The sequence below is a fragment of the Ovis aries genome, chromosome 4 (genome assembly GCF_016772045.2).
Source record: "Ovis aries strain OAR_USU_Benz2616 breed Rambouillet chromosome 4, ARS-UI_Ramb_v3.0, whole genome shotgun sequence".
Taxonomy (NCBI): domain Eukaryota; kingdom Metazoa; phylum Chordata; class Mammalia; order Artiodactyla; family Bovidae; genus Ovis; species Ovis aries.
In genome coordinates, this window is record NC_056057.1 from 114,326,848 (window position 1) to 114,348,049 (window position 21,202).

The window sequence follows — 21,202 nt, forward strand, 5'->3', positions numbered from 1 at the left end:
CATTTTGCCTTTTTTCATTTCTTTTTCTTGTGGATGGTCTCAATCACTGCCTCATGTACAATGTCAGGAACTTCTGTCCATAGTTCATCAGGCACTTGTCTATCAGATCTAATCTTTTGAATCTATTTGTCACTTCCACTGTATAATCATAAGGGATTTGATTCCGATCATACCTGAGTGGTCTAGTGGTTCTCCTTACTTTTTTCAGTTTAACTCTGAATTTGGCAATAAGGAGTTCATGATCTGAGCCACAGTCAGCTTCTGGTCTTGTTTTTGCTGGCTGTATAGAGCTTCTCTGTCTCAGGCTGCACGGAATATAATCAACCTGATTTCAGTGTTGACCATCTGGTGATGTCCATGTGTAGAGTCTCCTCTTGTGTTGTTGGAAGAGGGTGTTTGCTATGACCAGTGTGTTCTCTTGGCAAAACTCTGTTAGGCTTTGTCCTGCTTTATTTTGTGCTCCAAGATCAAATTTACCTGTTACTCAAGATAATTTAAAATTTTAATTAAAATGTTTTAAAAACATTTCCCATCAAACAAAGGACATCAACAGAAGCATTCCACTAAGATGCAGCTACCAACAAGGTTACATTATTACAAGAGGGGGGGCATATCAGCAAGTGAGGGAAGAGAGGAACTCCACTTTGAGTTTTCTTACATCACATTGCTTTGTCTATGGTTTCAGATGATGGCTCACAATCATCTCCATCTGGAGCATCCAGAGCATGATGTGGCAATAGCTGTCAGCTCCTTGGAATTGGACATGGGCATACCTCAATGTGGTCTCTTCTAACCGGCCCTTCACCAGTTCATTCCCACATAATGACACCCTCACTCTGTAGCCTCAGTGAGCGCTCTTTGATCCGCATCTTCGTTCAATGGACAAAGCTGACCAATAATCCCTTTAAATTCCTTTGACTTCACAGTATTATGGTGACTTAGGGTATCAAAACCACTGGCAGTAAATCACTGCCACTTTGGCAATGGAGCAAAGGGGCCATCTTGAACATTTCAACTGCAAAAGATGCAACAGGGAGAGGAACCAAGGAACACAGTTGACCACCAGGGAGGCACAGAGGTGTGGCGCTAGGCCAGTGTCCCAGCTTTGCAACCATTTGAGTCACCAAGTGAAGCCTCAGTCTCCATGGAGCAGAGGCAAGTGACACCTTCTGTGCTCTGCTTGATGTACAAGCAGACATGTAAGATCATAAGCAAAACTTGTTTTTTGCCACTGTTTTGGAGTGATTTGTTATTTAGCAATAAATCATTGCATCACCTGAATAGACTCCTAGAAATGAAATTGCTACACAATTGGTAGATGCATTTATAATTTTGATAGACATTATTGGAGTGTCCACAATAAAAATTTTAACCAAACTAGTTATATCAACATTTTGTCAGTTTCCCCATATGCTTGTTAATGATTTTATTTGCCAATCCGATCAATGAAAAATTGTGTTCCTGTCTTTTTTATACACATTACTCAATATGAATGTAGTCAAATTATTTTTCATATGTTAAAGAACTGTGTCTTTTTAATTGGTACCTTGGGTTTCCCAGGTGGCTCTAGTGGTAAAGAACCCACCTGCCAATGCAAGAGACATAAGAGTCTCGGGTTGGATCCCTATGTTGGGAAGATCCCCTGGAGGAAGGCATGGCAACCCTCTCTAGCATTCTTGCCTGGAGAATTCTGTGGACAGAGGAGCCTGGTGGGCTACAGTCCATAGGGTTGTAAGTAGTCAGGCATGACTGAAGTGATTTAACATGCAGATATTTGTTGGGGCTTCCCTGGTGGCTTAGATGGTAAAGAATCTGCCTGCCAATGTGGGAGACCCTGGTTTGATCCCTAGGTTGGAAGGATCCCCTAGAGGTGGAAATGACAACCCACTCCAGTCCATATGATTAAAGTGTTGTATTTGTTACTCATGTTTAAATTCTGTTTCTAACTGGTTTGATATTGATTTGTAGAAGTTCTTTATGCAACCAAAAATGATTATTTTTCCTCCTCCTTTTGGATGTTTTTTAAAAATCACATATATGTGTTCACTGTTAATATATTGTGGCTAGTATCTAGAAGAATGTTCAACAATCCCAATATGGCACCCCACCTTGTTTCTGACTTTTGTGACAGAATCTAAATGCTTCCACTTAAATAAAGTGCAGGCTTTGATGCTGAGGTGTAAATTTTTATTTTGGTAAAAAGGTAACCAATTATTAGATGCTGAATTTTTACTACATTACCTTCCAATAGGTATGGCCATGACTGGCTATGTTGCTCCATAGCTTTATAATACCTTAAATTATACAAAAATATTTCCTGATATATGGGCTTCCTGGGTGGCTAAGCAGTAAAGAATCCACCTGCCAATGCAGGAGGCATTGATCCTGGGTTTGGAAGACCTGGGGAAGGTAATGGCAACTCACTCTGGTGTTCTTCCCTGGCATATCCTATGGACAGAGGAGTTGGGTGGGCTATGGTCCATGGGGTGCAGAAGAGTTGGACATGCCTTAGAGACTAAACATTTCCTGAGAGTCAATCTTCTTGGTATACTCGGGGCAAATCTGTACCATCCAAGTTTTTGCTGGGATTCTATTTGATAATAACAAATTGAGAATTTTTGCATTTCCTCAAGAATGATCTTATTCAGTTCTAAATCAAAGAAATTCTTTTCCTTTTGATTGTTCTGGTTCTGGCTGAACCTGAAGAAGGTGCATCTCAGGATCCTTCTCCAGACGGGTCAGGAGGTAGAACAACTTTCTAGCAGACATGAACTTGAGAGAGGTGGGGCTGGGGCCTGAGGGGCAGGTGGTGTGCTGGGAGGGGCAGCGGGAGTCCCCGCTGTCAGAGATTCACCCACCGGGGTGGCCATCACTGGGCGTTTGGGTTGGGCCTCCCTTCACCGCAGCCTGACAGAAGGGAAGGGCCCCTGATGGTGCTGTGGGTCAAAGGGGGTAACAGACCACAGCCACTGCCCCTTCACTGAGTGTCTGGAAGGATGTGTTCGTGGGTGTGACAGACGACACGCCCCAGGCACTTGGTGGGTGTCGTGCTGGCTCACTGTGAGACTCTCAGGACCATGGGGGCTGCAAAGCACTAGTGAACACATAGGATGCAACCAAGGGCCCGAAGGTCTGGGCTCTGTCTTCCCAAGGGGCTCCCTCCTTCCAAAAGCTGTTTCATCAGGGTCAGGGGCCTCACTTTCATGGGCTCAACTTGACATCTAATCTGGGGAGACAGAACTCAGGAATTTAGGAATGCTGGAAATCTGTCACTTTCCTGGATAAAGGAATTGATTGTCAATTTATTATGCATTTCAACACAACTATGTTTTTATTAGATGAACTTCAGTGGCCTGAGCCATTGGGAGAAACCCATAATATTAAGCTGCATAGGAAAGCCACAATCCCAGTGCTCACACGTAATTTACCCTTTTTGCAGCAGTCGGGGTTAAGTATTGCTTTAAAATTCCTCTTCCATGCTCAATGTATTTGGCTTTTAAGTCCAAAGGCATGGCATGAGTGTCTCCAGGCTTGCCCAGATGGGAAAGCGCTGTCTTCCTCCAGCTTTGCATTTAAGTAGACAGACATTGCCCTTCCCTGTTTCTGTGGAACTCCCAGGCATTCACTCAGGTCACCTGCAGAAGCTGGAGGGAGCCCATATCTTCCAGTCAGAGTTGGTGGGTGGGTCAGCCCACCAAGGCAGAAAGGCAGGAGAAGCACACCCCTGCTGGGGAGAGCAGAAAGATGGTGCCAGTCCTGTCCTCAAGAGGCTGAGGGCTCTGCACTGAGACACAGCAGTGTCTTCCCTGGGAACAGACTGGAAATCAGCTAGGATTTGGTGCTTGTCTATGTGCTGTGGTCCTGGGACCTGCAAGGCCAGGAGAAGGGAATTCCCTTCAGGCTTTCCAGCCACAGTCATTTCTAAAATCTGGATCTGGGGTCCTCAGTATTAGATGGGCATGAGACATCTACTCGCAGCTGATGGTTCTGATATTCTCCTGGGTGAGGGTGTCCAGCCCAAACTTCAACGGTGAAGCTCAGGACTGTGACCCCAGTGTGAGTTGTGCTGTGGAGCTGAGGGTCTGGCTGAAAGGCCCCCACCCTCACAACACTCCTTGTTGGGAAAAGTGAAGGTAATGTAGCGTTTTCGATTATGGCAGGGAGAGGATGGACACAGAGGCTGTCTGCTTCCAACTTCACCCTCTTCCTGGGAAGGGTCTCCAACCAGAGGTGCTCGAGGAAGCTCAAGCTCCCAGTTCATGAGGGGATGCAGCAGATCAGCATGGAATGTCAACCAGGCAACTCTGCGTCTTTCGGGGAGTTGTGTCCTTGCCCATTAAGAGGGCAGACATGATGGCTTTTAAGGCCCAGCACCATGTGGGGCAGGACAGGCTCTGGGCTGGGGAGGAGAAGGCAAATAGAAACAGGGGAGGGCGTCAAGAAGCTGCTCTTGATTCACTTTTGAAAGAGGCCACAACCCGCAGCAAAGAGGCTCCATGGGAAGGAGCAGAGCAGGGCAGGGGTATCCAGGGGCCAGGTCTGCTCAGGAAATGGGGCCTAGACCTGGCTGCAGGACCCGCGCCCCCCGGAGGTCCAAGTGGACTTGGGCAGTGGAGGAACTCTTCCCAGGGAGGCTTGGACAAGGGAGGTCACATATCTGGCACTACACCCCGTGATGCCCACCCCCGTGATGCCCACCCTCCCGCATGGTGAGCAGAGGAGACTTCCAGCCCCGCCTCTGCTCGACCTGCAACCCCGTCCCTTCTCCCCTGAGAGAGGGGAGAAAGCGAGGGGCATCTGGGCCTGTAGGCGGGTTCCCCAGCCAGGTGTTTGGGGGTGTAGAATGGAAGGAGGGAGGAAAGAAGAAAGGGAAGCTGCAAAGAAAGAAGCAGGAGACCACGTGAACTTCCTCAGGAGCGGCCTACCGGCCTGGGAGAGTCCTGCCCCTCAGGGTGTCATCTCATTCTCACCCAGAGGACCCCTGAGAAAGCTGGGGCAGGTCTTTAGCTAAAAGGGTCTCAAGTCAGAACAGAGACATATCAGAGTATGCTTAAGATAGCCTTTGTGCCAGGCCATTTACCAAGTAGGTGATCCATCTCCTGCTGAACTGAAACAGCAGTTATCATATGGTAAATTTTCATATTCCCTATGATTTCTGTGAGAATTTTTGCCTCTCTTCTTGTCTTCCATCTTCTCAACTCCTATATGAATAAAGTATTGACTTGATTCCTGTGGCTTTGATTGTAATGTGAACTCTCCCCTCCACCCCCGATTTCCTCCCCAGTCACCATTTTTGTATTTCTTTTGTTATTTTCAGGCATCATTTCTTCTGTGTGAAAATTAAAATTACTTGTTGAATTTTCTAAAAAGAACATTGTTGGTATTCCAGTTGTAGTTGTCTTATGTATATGTATTGAATTTGGGAGAATTGGAAGCAAGATAAGTCAGACAGAGAAGGACAAGTACTGTGTAATATGTGGAATCGAAAAAGTCAAACCTGTTTAACCAAGGAAGAGAATGGTGGTTACCAAGAAGTGGGGGCACAGGGGATAAGATTGATGGTGTTCCAGGCACAGACTTGTCACAAGCACTAAAAAACCATAGAGGTCTAAAGTACAGTATACTGAATGTAGACAATAATATTGTGGTATAAGTATGTGATGTGCTAAACATTGTTAAAACGGCAACCGTACTATGATACACCAGTCTACCAAAGTAACACTCAGCACACCTTAAATTTGCACAATGTGAAAAAAACAAATTTAAAGTCACATTGAAAATCTGAAACATTAAGAAAAAAAATAACTGGGAGAAATCTGTAAATTCTTCAAGGATAAGTGAAATAAAGTCATTTTGTTTCTAAGTGAATAGACCCATTAGCTCAAGTCATTCGCATTTCCTTTAAGATAAGAAGATAAATATCTTTCACTTAGGTACTTTCTTTTTAACCCTGTTGGCTTAGTTGATCTCATCCTAGAAAATAAAAGTATTGGCCAAATGACAGGCACAGTCACTCACAAAACACCAAGTCGCTAAATGGCAAATGACAAGACACTCAAAACATGTCATTCATTAAAAATTCTAAAGGAATTGCTTAAAATTTTATGGAATATGGGGTTTTCTCTCCTTTACTACTAAAAATCAAGGAAAATCCCTCCCATGACATTTCAGAAGGAAGGGGAACTGCAGCTTCACACCATCAATGCCTGAGCATCAGAGAACAGGGAAGGCATTGCCAGTTTATTCTGGAAATCCCACGGTTTGTGTACCAGAAAGAAAGAGGTTCTGTGGGTAGGGGGAAGAGAGAGGGTTGTCTTGGCCAAAGCTGTGAAAATAGTGACCTTTGGAATTCATTATTTTCAAAAAGAAAAATCCCTACACTGGAGCAAAGCATGAAAGAGAGAGATCTGGTGAGTCCAAAGTGACCAGTGAGTCCACAGGCTGCTTCCTCCTTGGTGGATGAAAGCAGCGGCTAAAAAATCTCAGGGAAGTTTTCCAGCTCTGAATTCTCCTGTAATAACTTTCATACACTCTGTAGAAAATTCAAAATAATGAGAGTTTTTAAACAACTTTTGGAAGACACTGAGAGTGACCAAGTATAGGAAGAGGCTATGGGGAACTTGACACTTCACTCAGGGGCCACATGGTCATCACACGTATGTGGTTCCCCCCAAGAGCACGTCCCCATCCTGCTGATCCAGGGATGTCGCTCAAGCAGAAATTCACAGGGACGTGAGAGTAAGAGGATGAAGTTTGGGGCCAGCCAGAAAGGGTAGATGTTGACGGAGAACTCCTACAGGGGGCATTGGCGGAAGCATGAACAATTCTGTATAAAAACTCCCTTCAAGTCTTCGGATGACCCAGGAACTGTGGTCTCTAAAGGGTCCAGGGGAAACGTTTTAGAAGGATGAACAAGCCGGCCAGAGATTTCAGCAGTTGCCCTCAGCAGCAAAAACAGAATTTTAGATTCTAGTCCACCAAGTATTCCACTGAAATACTAGTGGGAGTAAAGATCCCCTCAGGACTTAGGGACTTGCCCTGAAACAGCAAAACTGGTAACAGCCCCTTGGTAATGACATTAAGCCTTCCCAAGTTAAGTTCAAAGGCATCGACCAGTAATTTAAGTGCCTACTGGAGCAAACCCAGGATCCTTCAGAAGAGCATAATAATATCCTGAGTCTCTGCAACATGCTACGGAGAATATCCTGTAAACTATTAAAAATTCTTGTTTTCTAACATGAAGGCAGAAAGTTATAAAACTTCCCTCTACACACGTTTATTTGCATCTCATTATGTTTTGTGTGTTCTCTTTTCACTATCACTCAGTTTATGATATTTTGCATATTCTTTGTGATATCTTTTTCACTCATGGATTATTAAGAAGAATGTATTTAATTTCCAAATATTTGAGTATTTTCTAGAAATTGCAGTATCCAGTATGGTAGACACTAGCCATATGTGGTTCTTGAGCATTTTCAAATATAGCTATACCTGGAAAACTGAACTGTTATTTCATGATAATTTGTTTTAATTTAAACACTGAGGCACTGTAAAATATTTTACTATGAAACACAGTTCTGTTGTTTGGGTAGAAATGCACTTCACTCTAATGGTTGTATCACATATGATTGTTGTATTGTAATGTAAACCTTGGGAACATTTATCATTTCTAGTGTCAAAACATAAGCATATCATCACCAATTTAGTCGATGTCCGAAGACTGATTCCCTTTGAACAACCTTCCTAATGAGTGTTGCGGTACTTTTATGAATACTTTGTGTAGACAGCATGGGTAACAGTGATATAGAGCTACATTTAGTTGTTATTAAATTTAAATCCTGATGATTATTTTACTTATATTAGATTCAGATTAAGTTTTAGATAAAAGTAAGCATGGAGAAAATTTAAGCTTCAAAATGAAGGCATGCTATTGGTGCAGAATGAATGGAGATGACAAAGCAGGTACTAAAACTGGAACAGGAGAGAGAAAAAGCCTGGAAGATGTTTTACAACATTCAGGATGAATGGTAATTGCAGTGCAGTGCAACCAAGAAAAAACAAACAAAAAAAGGTGTTAGAGATCTTTTCAGTAAATACATACAGGGTTTGATGAAAGGGTTCCTCTTAGCCATCAAAAACAGACTTGACAAAACTAGTAATGGAAGCCAGAATTGAATGGCCAACAAAAAACACTCTGGACGGCTTTTAACAGACTCAGGAGTTGCAACTTGGGCCAGCTATAAAACAACTTGGATTATGGGGTGAAAAAAAAAACATTTTCAATTGGAGAGATAATGAAAAATATTTTTATGTTGGTTATGGAAAGTTTTCTTGCAAATGTTTAAGGAAAAAACTAAAAGTTCTAATGTATACAAAACATGAAAAACCTTCAACCAAGTAATTGCCCAGAGAAGAACTTTACAATAATATCAAAGATCAATGGACTTAAAGTTTTAAAAATTGCAAGTCTTTTTCTTTAGAGCCACATGAGAAGTGTGACTTTAGACATGATTGACATAACACTTTGAGTATGTCTTTATTTTTTAAAGCCTTTCTCCTCCTTATGTTAACAATGGATGGAAATGTGTGATTTTCCATTGACACGAAAATATTTTCAATGCACAGTGATCTTGCCTGATGGGTTTAGTATTTTCTGCATAACTGATACAGGAACTCCTATACGACTCTCCTCCATCCTGTTTTAAAAGCCAGAAAAAAGCAGCAAACTTGGAGGGAAATAGCTTATCCCCAGAATAGTAATGTTTGAAGGTTTTCAAAGTATGTTGGTTTTGTCCTCCTTCCAACTCCATTTTATTCTTACAGCTCACAAAATGTAAGGGTCTTATTGTTGTTATCAGTTGTTCTTCTTAGGTTTTATTTTTCTTCTTTCCACAGATGAATGTCCTATCTCTCCTTAGTTTGCTTCTCTATGCAGTATTTGACTTGCTCAGTTCTTGCCTGATTGTGTCAATGAGCACTTGTTTTAGCTTTGACTAGTCGCCCAGCATTTCGCATGATGCACCCTGAGTATAAGTTAAATAAGCAGCCTTGACGTACTCCTTTCCCAATTTGGAACCAGTCTGTTGTTCCATGTCCAGTTCTAACTGTTGCTTCAAGATTGCTGGGAGAAATATCAATAATCTCAGATATGCAGATAACAACACCCTTAATGTAGAAAGCAAACGCGAACTAAAGAGTCTTTTGATGAACGTGAAAGAGAAGAGTGAAAAAGTTGGCTTGAAACTCAACATTCAGAAAACTAAGATCCCGGCATCTGATCCCATCACTTCAAGGCAAATAGATGGGGAAACAAACTATTTTGGGGGGCTCCAAAATTACTGCATATGGTGACTGCAGCCATGAAATTAAAAGTTGCTTGCTCCTTGGAAAAAAAGTTATGACCAACCTAGATAGCATATTCAAAAGCAGAGACATTACTTTGCCAACAAACGTCCATCTAATCAAAGCTATGGTTTTTCCAATAGTCATGTATGGATGTGAGAGTTGGACCATAAAGAAAGCTGAGAGTCAAAGAACTGATGCTTTTGAACTGTGGTGTTGGAGAAGCCTCTTGAGAGTCCCTTGGACTGCAAGGAGATCCAACCAGTCCGTCCTAAAGAAAATCAGTCCTGAATATTCATTGGAAGGACTGATCCTGAAGCTGAAGCTCCAACATTTTGGCCACTTGATATGAAGAGCTGACTCATTGGAAAATAGCCTGATGCTAGGTAAGATTTAAGGCAGGAGGGGAAAGGGATGACAGAAGATGAGATGGTTGGATGGCATCACTGACTCAATGGACATGAGTTTGAGCAAACTCTGGATGTTGGTGATGGACAGGGATGCCTGCTGTGCTGCAGTCCATGGGGTTGCAAAGAGCTGGACATGACTGAGTGACTGAACAGGACTGAACTGGGCTCTCTTCCATTTCCAGGAGAAGGGGGACTCCTAACTGTGGTTTCTGGTCCCTGTTTTATCTCCACTTCATCTTTACTAGGGAGTCCTAGCATATTGGTAACAATATGGTGTTTTGCTTTATTAGATTCAATTCTTTGTGTGTATACTTTTCCTTCAGAATTCTGGAGAGGAGAAGGGTCTTTGGCACCCTGGATCTAGCTAGTAATACTTGGAGCAGAGAAAATTCCTTGAAAAGTTTTGAAGCCACTATCTATTTCTTTGTCAAAAACAGGATAGTTGCTCCAGTGTAATCACTCTCAAATCACTGTTGAGGACCAGCCACATTGGCAATGCCAGGGAACTATTGGGAGTGCAAATTCTCAGGTCTACTCACTCAGTAACTTTGTAGGTTAACAAGTCTTCCAGGTGACTCTGATACAAGCTAACTCTTCACAAAATATGGGAAAATCTAAATATCAGATTCCAATATTTTAAAAATATATTAATATATTTTTTTCAAAATATGACAGCCTTGTCAACGAATGGATTATCCACATCCTATCACTTCTCCAATTTTCAGAAAAAGATTTAGTCACTAAACAATAACATTTTACACAGTAGAAATCCAGCTAATTAAAGTTGAGAACAGTCTCTCCTCTTATAGGGAAAAGTAGGCAGAAAGGCAGAGGAATAAAGCAATCACATATGGTCCTAAACTTTTCTCTCCATGTTCGGGAAATAGGAGGCATGTGCTCTCTGGAAAAAACTTTCAAACATGGATGTCACCTTATGTTATCCTTATTTCAGGGATGGAAATACTTGCCTTTTCTATCTGCTTTGGTTCCTCCCCAGTACTTTATAGTATTTGTTCTTTGTAGTTTATTCCAAAATTTATCTGGAGGATATTTAGTATGTTACAAGACTCTGTTCTTTTTCGGAACCAGACTCGGGCACTGAGGTTCTATTTTCTTGACCTTTCCTTGGTTCATGTGTAGAATGAGCAAGAGTTTAGGACTGTAGGAAAGTCTGGTTGGGAATCGTCAAGAGAATTCACCATACCGTTGAGAATGAGGTTTCTCTAGGGCGAGAAGTGTACGGCAAATTCACCCCAGCTCATATGGCAGGTGCTGCTAGTCATCAGCTCAGCATTTGTCCCCTCCTCATTACTAACAAAATTACAATTTTGCTTATCACAGCAACGGACCCATGTGAAATACTGAGTTGTACTGTGTTTCTCATAGCTGGGGTAAGCATATGACCAAGAGGTGGTAGAAGAAGCCCTGTGGGTTGGCTTTGCTTTTGCAGTAGAAGTGCCATCCTGTCTTCCTTCTTGTGTCTGTTCTTTCTGCTTGCAGTTCTGACCTGAGGCTGAAGCTGAAGCGGCTATCTTGCCACTCTGGGGACAAAAGATACCAGAACCGGTGGAAGAAAAAAATCAAGTTCTTTGGATAGTTAGATCAGCTCTGGAGTACCAGCCGTAAACTCCTTGTATCAAAATTGAACCCTTTGTTAAGCTACTTTGGTGAAGTTGTATTTCCTGCAACCACGTGAAATATCACCCTCTAGCTGATATTCAGGGCTGAATGAGAGCCACTGCCTGACCAGCCACAGAGAATGTAGACCATCTGGAGCTGTGGTCAAGTCAGTTGAGGAGCCCGTGAAAGGGCACTGCCTGGATCAGAAATCAACTAACCTGGTGCCTTTACACCAGCTTGTGGACTTTCTTGTTGGGGATAGCAGGCCTTCAGAGGCTTGACAGACATGAGACATCACCCAGCAAGTAAGGGAGACAGAGGCTGAGGCTGGAGACCCCATACACACGTGCACGTGTGCATGCTCAGTTGTGTCCGATCTTTGTGACTCTGTGGACTGGAGCCCTCCATCCGTGGGATGTTCCAGGCAAGAATACTGGAGTGAGTTTCCATTTCCTTCTCCAAGGGATTTCCCCAACCCAGGGATCAAATCTGTGTCTCCTGCATTGACAGGCAGATTATTTCCCACTGGTACCACCTGGGAAGCCTGGAGAGCTCCATCTTTCTCCACAAACCAGTGTCCAGTAAAGGCATCCTAAGTCCACGGGAGGAAATAAATACAATGGTTGCAGAAAGTGTCTGAGTCACTTACATGGAGACTGAACACTACCTAAAGGGGCTCTTTCTTTTTTTTTTCCTTCCCTAAGTCTTTGCTGAATTTGTTACAGTATTGCTTTTCTTTTATTTTTTGGTTTTTTGGCTGCAAGGTATGTGGGATCTTTAGCTCCCCACCTAAGGATCAAACCGGTACCACCTGCATTGGAAGGCAAAGTCTTATCAACTGGACCACCAGGGAAGTCCTTAATGGGGCTCTTTAACACATCAGATTGGACTGGCTTTTACATGAGAGCAGACATTTAATTCTGTGTTTTCTCTGGAAATATAGGATAAGACCTAGGAAAGATTATGAAATTTTAGACAACGTAAACATATACCTTTAATTTTTCCACAGAGGCCATTTCCAGTGGATTTGGGTTCCACAGGGAGTGACTGACTTATAGTCTCAGAGGACTCTTTTCCGTACACTTGTTCAAAACTGTAGGTCTGTAAAGGTAACTATACCTCAAGAGGAATTAAATATAAACAACATTTTTCTCATCTCACTATCTTTTCTCACAAATCCTACATCAACAATACAAAGCTTAAGAAAAGTTCAGTTCAGTTCAGTTGCTCAGTCGTGTCCAACTCTTTGTGATCCCAAGGAATGCAGCACGCCAGCCTTCGCTGTCCATCACCAACTCCTGAAGCTCGCTCAAACTCATCTTCATCGAGTTGGAGATGACATCCAACCATCTCATCCTCTGTCATCCCCTTCTCCTCCTGCCTTCAATCTTTCCACCATCAGGGTCTTTTCAAATGGGTCAATTCTTTGCATCAGGTGGCCAAAGTATTGGAGTGTCAGCTTCAGCATCAGTCCTTCCAATGAATATTGAGGACTGATTTCCTTTAGTACAGACTGGTTGGATCTCCTTGTAATCCAAGTGACTATCAAGAGTCTTCTCTGACACCACAGTACAAAAGCATCAATTCTTCAGTACTCAGCTTTCTTTATAGTCCGAATCTCATATTCACACACGACTACTGGAAAAACCATAGCTTTGACTAGATGGATGTTTGTTGGTAAAGTAATGTCTCTGCTTTTCAATACGCTGTCTAGGTTGGCCATAACTTTTCTTCCTAGGAGCAAGTATCTCTTAATTTCATGGCTGCAGTCACCATCTTCAGTGGTTTTGAAGCCCCCCAAAATAATGTCTGTCACTGTTTCCCAACCTATTTGCAATGAAGTGATGGGACTGGTTGCCATGATCTTAGTTTTTAGAAGGTTGGGTTTTAAGCCAACTTTTTCACTCTCCTCTTTCACTTTTCATCAAGAGGCTCTTTAGTTCTTCATTTTCTGATCATAATGAGATAAAACCAGAAACTACTTCTGGGAAAATGTGCTTCCATCTGGAAACTGAAATGGCCCATTGTATTAAACAACTCTGGTTGAAAGCAAAAATACAAACTGAGTCTTTAGAATGTTTTAAAGATCATAATAATGAAAACACTAAATATCAGAAGCTGTAGGCTTCATTGAAAGAAGTGACCAGAGTAAAATACATTGCACCAAAAACTTTTTCAATAAAAGGAAAAGAAAGAAAGGGCTTCCCTGCTGGCTCAGCTGGTAAAGAATCTGCCTGCAATGTTGAGAGACCTGGGTTCAATCCCTGGGTTTGGAAGATGCCCTGTAGAAGGGGAAGGCTATCCACTTCAGCATTCTGGCCTGGGGAATGCCATGGACTATACAGTCCCTGGGGTTGCAAAGGGTTGGATATGAGTGAGCTACTTTCACTTTCACTTTCAAAAGAAAGAAAATAAATTCTTACTTAAAAAAAAAAAAAACTGGAAAAAGTGAAGTTAGGTAAATTAAAATCAAGTACAAGTACAAAAGACCAAACTTTATGTATTAGCAAATAGGTGCCAACACCACCATTAAGACTGTGATGCTTCATGACCAAGAGGGATAGAAAACAAAGAGGTTGGTTCAATATTGGGAAATCTGTTAATGTCATTCACTCAATTATTTTCATGGATGATTTTTTTAAGTCTTTAATAAAATTCAATAGCCATTCATGATAAAATCGCCAAGAAAATGGTAATTGGGGGATATTTGCTTAATATGATTACACACTACACGCACACTCAAATACTTGTAATACCCTGCTGTAGTTCAGCTGCTATCTTACTTGCCTAATTGGGAAACACTCAGGGTGGGTTCAATCCCTTGGTTGGGAAGATCCTTTGGAGTAGGAAATGACAACCTACCCAAGTGTGCTTGCCTGGAAAATTCCATGGACAGAGGAGCCTGGTGGGCAGCAGTCCATAGGGTTTCAAGAGTCTGACTCAATTGAGCAGACACGCATGCAGGCACAAATGAAGACATTTCCATGAAGAAAGCAACGTTCCCATCCATTACTATTCAACGCTATAATGGAGGTTAGCAAACAAAGAGCAATCAATTAGGGGCATAAGAATACATGGAGGCACGCATGGCCCTTTGGGGCTCCTGGGCTCAAGACCTTTGTGTCCCCTCTTTCTCTGATCAGAGGAAACAGCCTTCACTCAGCCTGCATGACCTTTCCTGAGCTCCAGTGGGCAGATTCAAGCGGTTGTTAATTAGGTTGTTAATTGGGAAACCAGAGAAATAGTCAAGAGGAGCCTTGGGGTAAGGTCTTGCTCTTGCTTCTCCATCAAAGGATACACACAATAAGCCTTTGCACTTGTTTACAGATACTGAAACCCCTCCTGGTGGCAAAAGTTAACAATTAACCATGGTATGAGGCCCACAGCGTGTAGATGCTAGACCAGTTGGACCTGAAGGTCGATGATACTGACTCCTGCTTACTTCACCACCAGCCCATCAGAATATTGTCCAAGAGCTGATCACTCCCTCTTTGCAATAAAACTTCTCACTGTCTTCCCCAAGTGGGGCTAGAGGGCTTTGAGGGCATGAGACCACTGTGTCCCTTTTCACTGTCAAAGCAATGAAACTCTCCTTTTCTACCCAAAACCCTGTCTCCAAGATTTGACTCAGCATTGGTGTACAGAGAAGCTGAGCCTTCTGTGGTGACCCAAGGACAACAGAGCAGATAAAACCAAGGCGGGTCTTGGAATGCAGGAACAGAAAAACCAGACCTTTATCATCCTTCCCGCCCCCGTGTTGTAACTATTAATGGATCTGAGGTCCTCCTGAGCATTATAACCGGACTCCCCTCATACTCCATAGGGAGAAGGCAAATGGCACCCCACTCCAGTATTCTTGCCTGGAAAATCCCATGGATGGAGGAGCCTGGTAGGCTGCAGTCCATGGGGTCGCTAAGTCTGACATGACTGAGCGACTTCACTTTCACCTTTTGCTTTCATGCACTGGAGAAGGAAATGGCAAGTCACTCCAGTGTTCTTGCCTGGAGAATCCCAGGGATGGGGAAGCCTGGTGGGCTGCCGTCTCTGGGGTCGCACAGAGTCGGACATGACTGAAGTGACTTGGCAATAACTTAGCAATTCCCCCCACCCAGTATACCTGACTTATCCAGTCAGCAAATGACCCACAAGACCCCTATCCTGCTCCTTGCACTCTGGGTATAAAAGCAGACTAAGGACTCCTGTTTAACATCAGTTCTTCCTTGAGCTGGCCCGCTGTTCTAACAGCATCTCCCACTCTAATAAACTTTATTTCCCTCTCATTCTGTCTCATGTCTGGAAATTATTTTCCACCCTGCGCCCAGACCACGGCACCTTCTGCATCATAAGCGAAGGAGAAGTGAGAAGCTGGGATACATCAGTAAGATGGAATACTACTCAGCAATAAAGGAGAACAAGCTCTTGGCACATACAACTTGAATGATTCCCCAAATCATTATGCTAAGTGAATGACGTTAGTCTCAAAAGGGACTTTGTTTTCCTTATTTCTAGATTCTCAAGTAAGGTATAAAGCCTACCAGCCACTGCAAACAACCAATCAATGTCAATAAATAGATGAACAGGCACAAACTTCCAAAACTCTTGAGATAAGAAAAAAAGCTTCATTCTTCTTTTTGTATAAAGCACAGTTCATAGTATTAATCTGTCTGCCTTCTGCCCTGGGAGGCAATGGGCAAACTGCTGTCAGGATATATCACATGGGCTTCTCTTCCCCGTGATGATCAACAGCACAACCAGTTTTCTTAGAAGAAATTTAATAATTGGAATTTGAGGATTTGGGAGGAAGTTCTTCTTAGGTTAATAGATCAGCTTTGCAAAATTTCCTAATTGTCTTATCTCGGGCAAGTTATTTAACCTTTCTATGTTTTGATATTCCCCTCTATATTAGAAGGTAACCGATCATAAATAATTTCTGGAAAGTCGGGAGAATTAGAAAAGGCACTTAAAGTACTCAGGACAGTGTCAGGCACACAGCAAGCAGCTGGAAGTTGTTAGCTGTGATGATCACCAGTTCATTTTACAGAGGAGAGAGCAGAAATCCAGATGTGGTTAAGGACTTGCCAGAGGTTACAGTAAGAGTGACAGAACCAACCATGCTTGTGCAAGTCACGACTGCTTTAAGCCTCTGTCACTTGAGCTGCAAAATGAGGGGGTTGGACAACATCTTCTCTAGAGAGCTTCCAGTTCTACAGCTCTTGTTCTACTATCTGGCAGCCTAGGACTTAAAGAACTAATTTACCTGCCTGAATGGTCTAGTGGTTTCCCCTGCACTCTTCAATTTAAGCTTGAATTTGGCAATAAGGAGTTTGATCTCAGCCACAGTCAGCTCCTGGTCTTGTTTTTGCTGACTGTATAAAGCTTCTCCATTTTTGCTGCAAATAATATAATCAGTCTGATTTCAGTATTGACCATCTGGTGATGTCCATGTGTAGAGTCTTCTCTTGTGTTGTTGGAAGAGGGTGTTTGCTATGACCAATGTGTACTCTTGGGACAACTCTTTTATCCTTTGACCTGCTTCATTTTGTACTCCAAGGCCAAATTTGCCTGTTACTCCATGTATCTTTTGACTTCCTACATTTGCATTCCTGACCCCTATAATGAAAATGACATCTTTTTTGGGTGTTAATTCTAGAAGGTCTTGTAGATCTTCATAGAACCATTCAACTTCACCTTCTTCACTGTTACTGGTCAGAGCATAGACTTGGATTACTGTGATATTGAATGGTTTGCTAAGGAAACAGAGATCATTCTGTCATTTTTGAGATGGCATCTAAGTACTGCATTTCAGACTCCTTTTTTGACTATGATGGCTACTCCATTTCTTCTAAGGAATTCTTGTCCACAGTAGTAGATATAATGGTCACATGAGTTAAATTCACCCATTCCAGGCCATTTTAATTCACTGATTCCTAAAATGTCAATGTTCACTGTTGCAATCTCCTGTTTGAACACTTCTAATTTGCCTTGATTCATGGATCTAACGTTCTATATTCTTATACAATATTGCACCTTACAGCATCGGACTTTACTTCCATCACTAGTCACATCCACAGTTGGGTGTTTTTGTTTTGGAGGTGATGGGATTTTGGTTGAGCTATTTCAGCTCCTCAAAGATGATGCTTTGAAAGTGCTTCACTCAATATGTCTGCAAATTTTGAAAACTCAGCAGTGGCCACAGGACGAGAAAGGTCAATTTTCATCCCAATCCCAAAGAAAGGCAATGTCAAAGAATGTTCAAAGTACTGCACAATTGCACTCATCTCACACACTAGTAAAGTAATGCTCAAAATCCTCCAAGTGAGGCTACAACAGTATGTGAACTGTGAATTCCAGATGTTCGAGCTGGTTTTAGAAAAGGCAGAGGAGCAGAAATCAGATTGCGAGCATCCATCAGATCATCAAAAAAGCAAGAGGGTTCCAGAAAAACATCTACTTCTGCCCTATTGACTACACCAAAGCCTTTGACTATGCGGATCACAACAAACTGTGGAAAATACTTCAAGAAATGGGAATACCAGACCACCTGACCTGCCTCTTGAGAAATCTGTATGCAGGTCCGGAAGGAACACTTAGAACTGGACATGGAACAACAGACTGGTTCTAAATAGGAAAGGGAGTATGTCAATGCTGTATACTGTCACCTTGCTTATTTAACTTATATGCAGAGTAAATCATGAAAAATTCTGGGCTGAATGAAGTGCAAGCTGGAGTCAAGATTGCAGGGAGAAATATCAATAACCTCAGATATCCAGATGACACCACCCTTATAGCCCAAAATGAAGAACTAAAGAGCCTCATGATGAAAGTGAAAGAGGAGAGTGAAAAAGTTGGCGTAAAACATAACACTCAGAAAACTAAGATCATGGTATCCAGTCCCATCACTTCATGGATGGGGAAACAATGGAAACTGTGACAGACTTTATTTTGGGGCTCCAAAATCACTGCAGATGGTGACTGCAGCCATGAAATTAAGAGATGCTTGCTCCTTGGAAGAAAAGCTATGACCAACCTGGACAGCATAGTAGAAAGCAGAGACATTACTTTGCTGCAAAGGTTTATCTAGTGAAAGTTTTGATTTTTCGAATAGTCATGTATGGATGTGAGAGTTGGACTGTAAAGAAAGCTGAGCACTGAAGAATTGATGTTTTTGAACTGTGGCGTTGGAGAAGACTTTTGAGAGTCTCTTGGACTGCAAGGAGATCCGACCAGTCTGTCCTAAAGGAAATACAGTCCTGAATATTTATTGGAAGCCCTGACACTGGAGCTGAAACTCCAATACTCTGGCTACCTGATGTGAAGAACTGACTCATTGGAAAAGACCCTGTTATAGGGAAAGATTCAGGCAGGAGAAGAAGATGACAGAGGATGAGATGGTTGGATGGCATCACCAACTGGATGGACATGAGTTTGAGCGAACTTGAGAGGTTTGTGATGCACGGGGAAGCCTGACATGCTGCAGTCCATGGGATCGCAAAGAGTTGGATATGACTGAGCAACTGAACTGAACTGACCAGGCTGAATGCTTTCTTTATAGTCTGGAAATGAGTTACTACACAGCATCAGTAAATTGGTTAAAAAAAAAAAAAAGGCAAGAAAAAAAAAAAGAAAAAGCCAGACACCAGAGAGGGAGACTCTTATGCAGCATTAATAATATACATATATTATATATCTATATATATTTATTGATATATGTGTGTTTGTGTATATTGGAGAGGGCATGGCCACCCACATCAGTATTCTTGCTAGGAGAATCTTCATGGACAGAGGAGCCTGGTGGACTATAGTCCATAGGGTCCCAAAGAGTTAGACATGACTGAGCGACCAAGCATATATGTGTGTGTGTGTGTGTGTGTGTGTGTGTGTGTGTGTGTGTGTGGTTGTTCAGTCACTCAGTCATGTCCGACCCTTTGCCATCCCATGGACTGCAGTACGCCATGCTTCCCTGTCCTTCACCTTCTCCTAGAGCTTGCTCAAACTCATGTCCATTGAGTGAGTGATGCCATCCAAACATCTCATCCTTTTCTGTTCCCTTCTCCTCCTGCCTTCAATATTTCCCAGCATCAGGCTCTTTTCTAATGAGTCAGTTCTTCACAACAGGTAGCCAAAGTATTGGACCTTCAGCTTCAGCATCAGTCCTTCCAAAATATATTCAAGCTGTTTTCCTTTAGGTTTGGCTGATGTGATCTCTGTGTAGCCCAAGGGTCTCTCAAGAGTCTTCTCCAACACCACTGTTAAAAAGCATCAATTCTTCGGTGATTAGTCTTCTTTATAGTCCAACTCTCACATCCATACATGACCACTGGAAAACTCATAGCTTTCTCTATACAGACTTTTGCTGGCAAAGTCATATCTCTGCTGTTTAATACACTATCTAGATTTGTCATACCTTTCCGTCCATGGAGCAAGCATCTTCTAATTTCATGGCTGCAGTCATCATCATCCACAGTAATTTTGGAGCCCAAGAAAAGAAAATCTGTCACTGTTTCTACCTTTTCCCTTTCTACTTGCGATAAAATGATGGAACCAGATGCCACGATCTTTGTATTTTGAATGTTGAGTTTTAAGCCAGGTTTTTCACTCTCCTCTTTTACCCTCATCAAGAGGCTCTTTAGTTCCTGTTCAATTTCTGGCAAAAGGGTGGCATCATCTGCGTATCTGAGGTGATTGATATTTTCCTGGCCATCTTGATTCCAGCTTGTGCTTCATCCAGCCCAGCATTTCTCATGATGTTCTCTGCATATAAGTTAAGTAAACAGGGTGACAATATACAGCCTTGTCATACTTGTTTCCCAATTTTGAACCAGTCTGTTGTTCCATGCAGTGTTCTAACTTCTGCTTCTTGTCCCACAAACAGATTTCTCAGGAGACAGGTGACGATGTCTGGTATTCCCAACTCTTGAAGATCACAGTCTTCACCATAGTCAATGAAGCAGAATTAGATGTTTTTCTTGAATTCTCTTGCTTTCTCTATCACCCATCGGATGTTGGCAATTCGATATCTTGTTCCTCTGCTTTTTGTAAACCCAGCATGGAAAATTGAAAATATTATTTTATATATATTATATATGAGTATATATATATTATATAATTATGTGTAACCTCAGTTACACATAATTTCTACCAGTACATAATGGATGAATCCAAGGAGAATGTAGACTTTGACTGACAGAGGGGTTGAGAATATTGCTCAAACCTTCTGACAGAAAAAGGGGAGGGGAGATGTCTAGAGGGTGGACCAAGTCTACACCAAAATCATCTTGAACTTTTATAAAAAACTGAAATTCATCCCTGTGTTCTTAGAAAGAGTAGTGGTGCTTTCCAAGAAAAAAAAATAAAACATTCCAATTTGCACAAATATGAGAGAACGGAAACATTTTGTTAAAATAACAATAAGCAAACAATTCATCTTCATGGGGCAGCTGTTAGTTTCACAGGAAAAGGAGAGAGAGAACTGGTTATTCAGCAAACTGGTTGTTGTTGGTCACAGATTTCCTACAGATACATCTGAATACAGAAAGCATTATTCTCCTATCTCTTGAATATCTTTTAGGACTTTTGCCATTTCAGGTAGTTGAGTTCTGAAAGATCTGTTTGCCAGGGAACTCTGTTGATAATGGTCAGTTGATAAGAAACAATTTGAGGCCTTCAGTAAAATTATAAGCAAACAAATTTCCACTCATCTAGAAAGATTTCTATCAGTATCTCCTTCTGTAAGTTTAACTAATGGAAAGAATTGATCTTTCAAATAAACTATAAGGGTAAGATGATCAGTGCCATCTAGAAAAAATAAGTAAGAAAAAGCTATAGGGGAA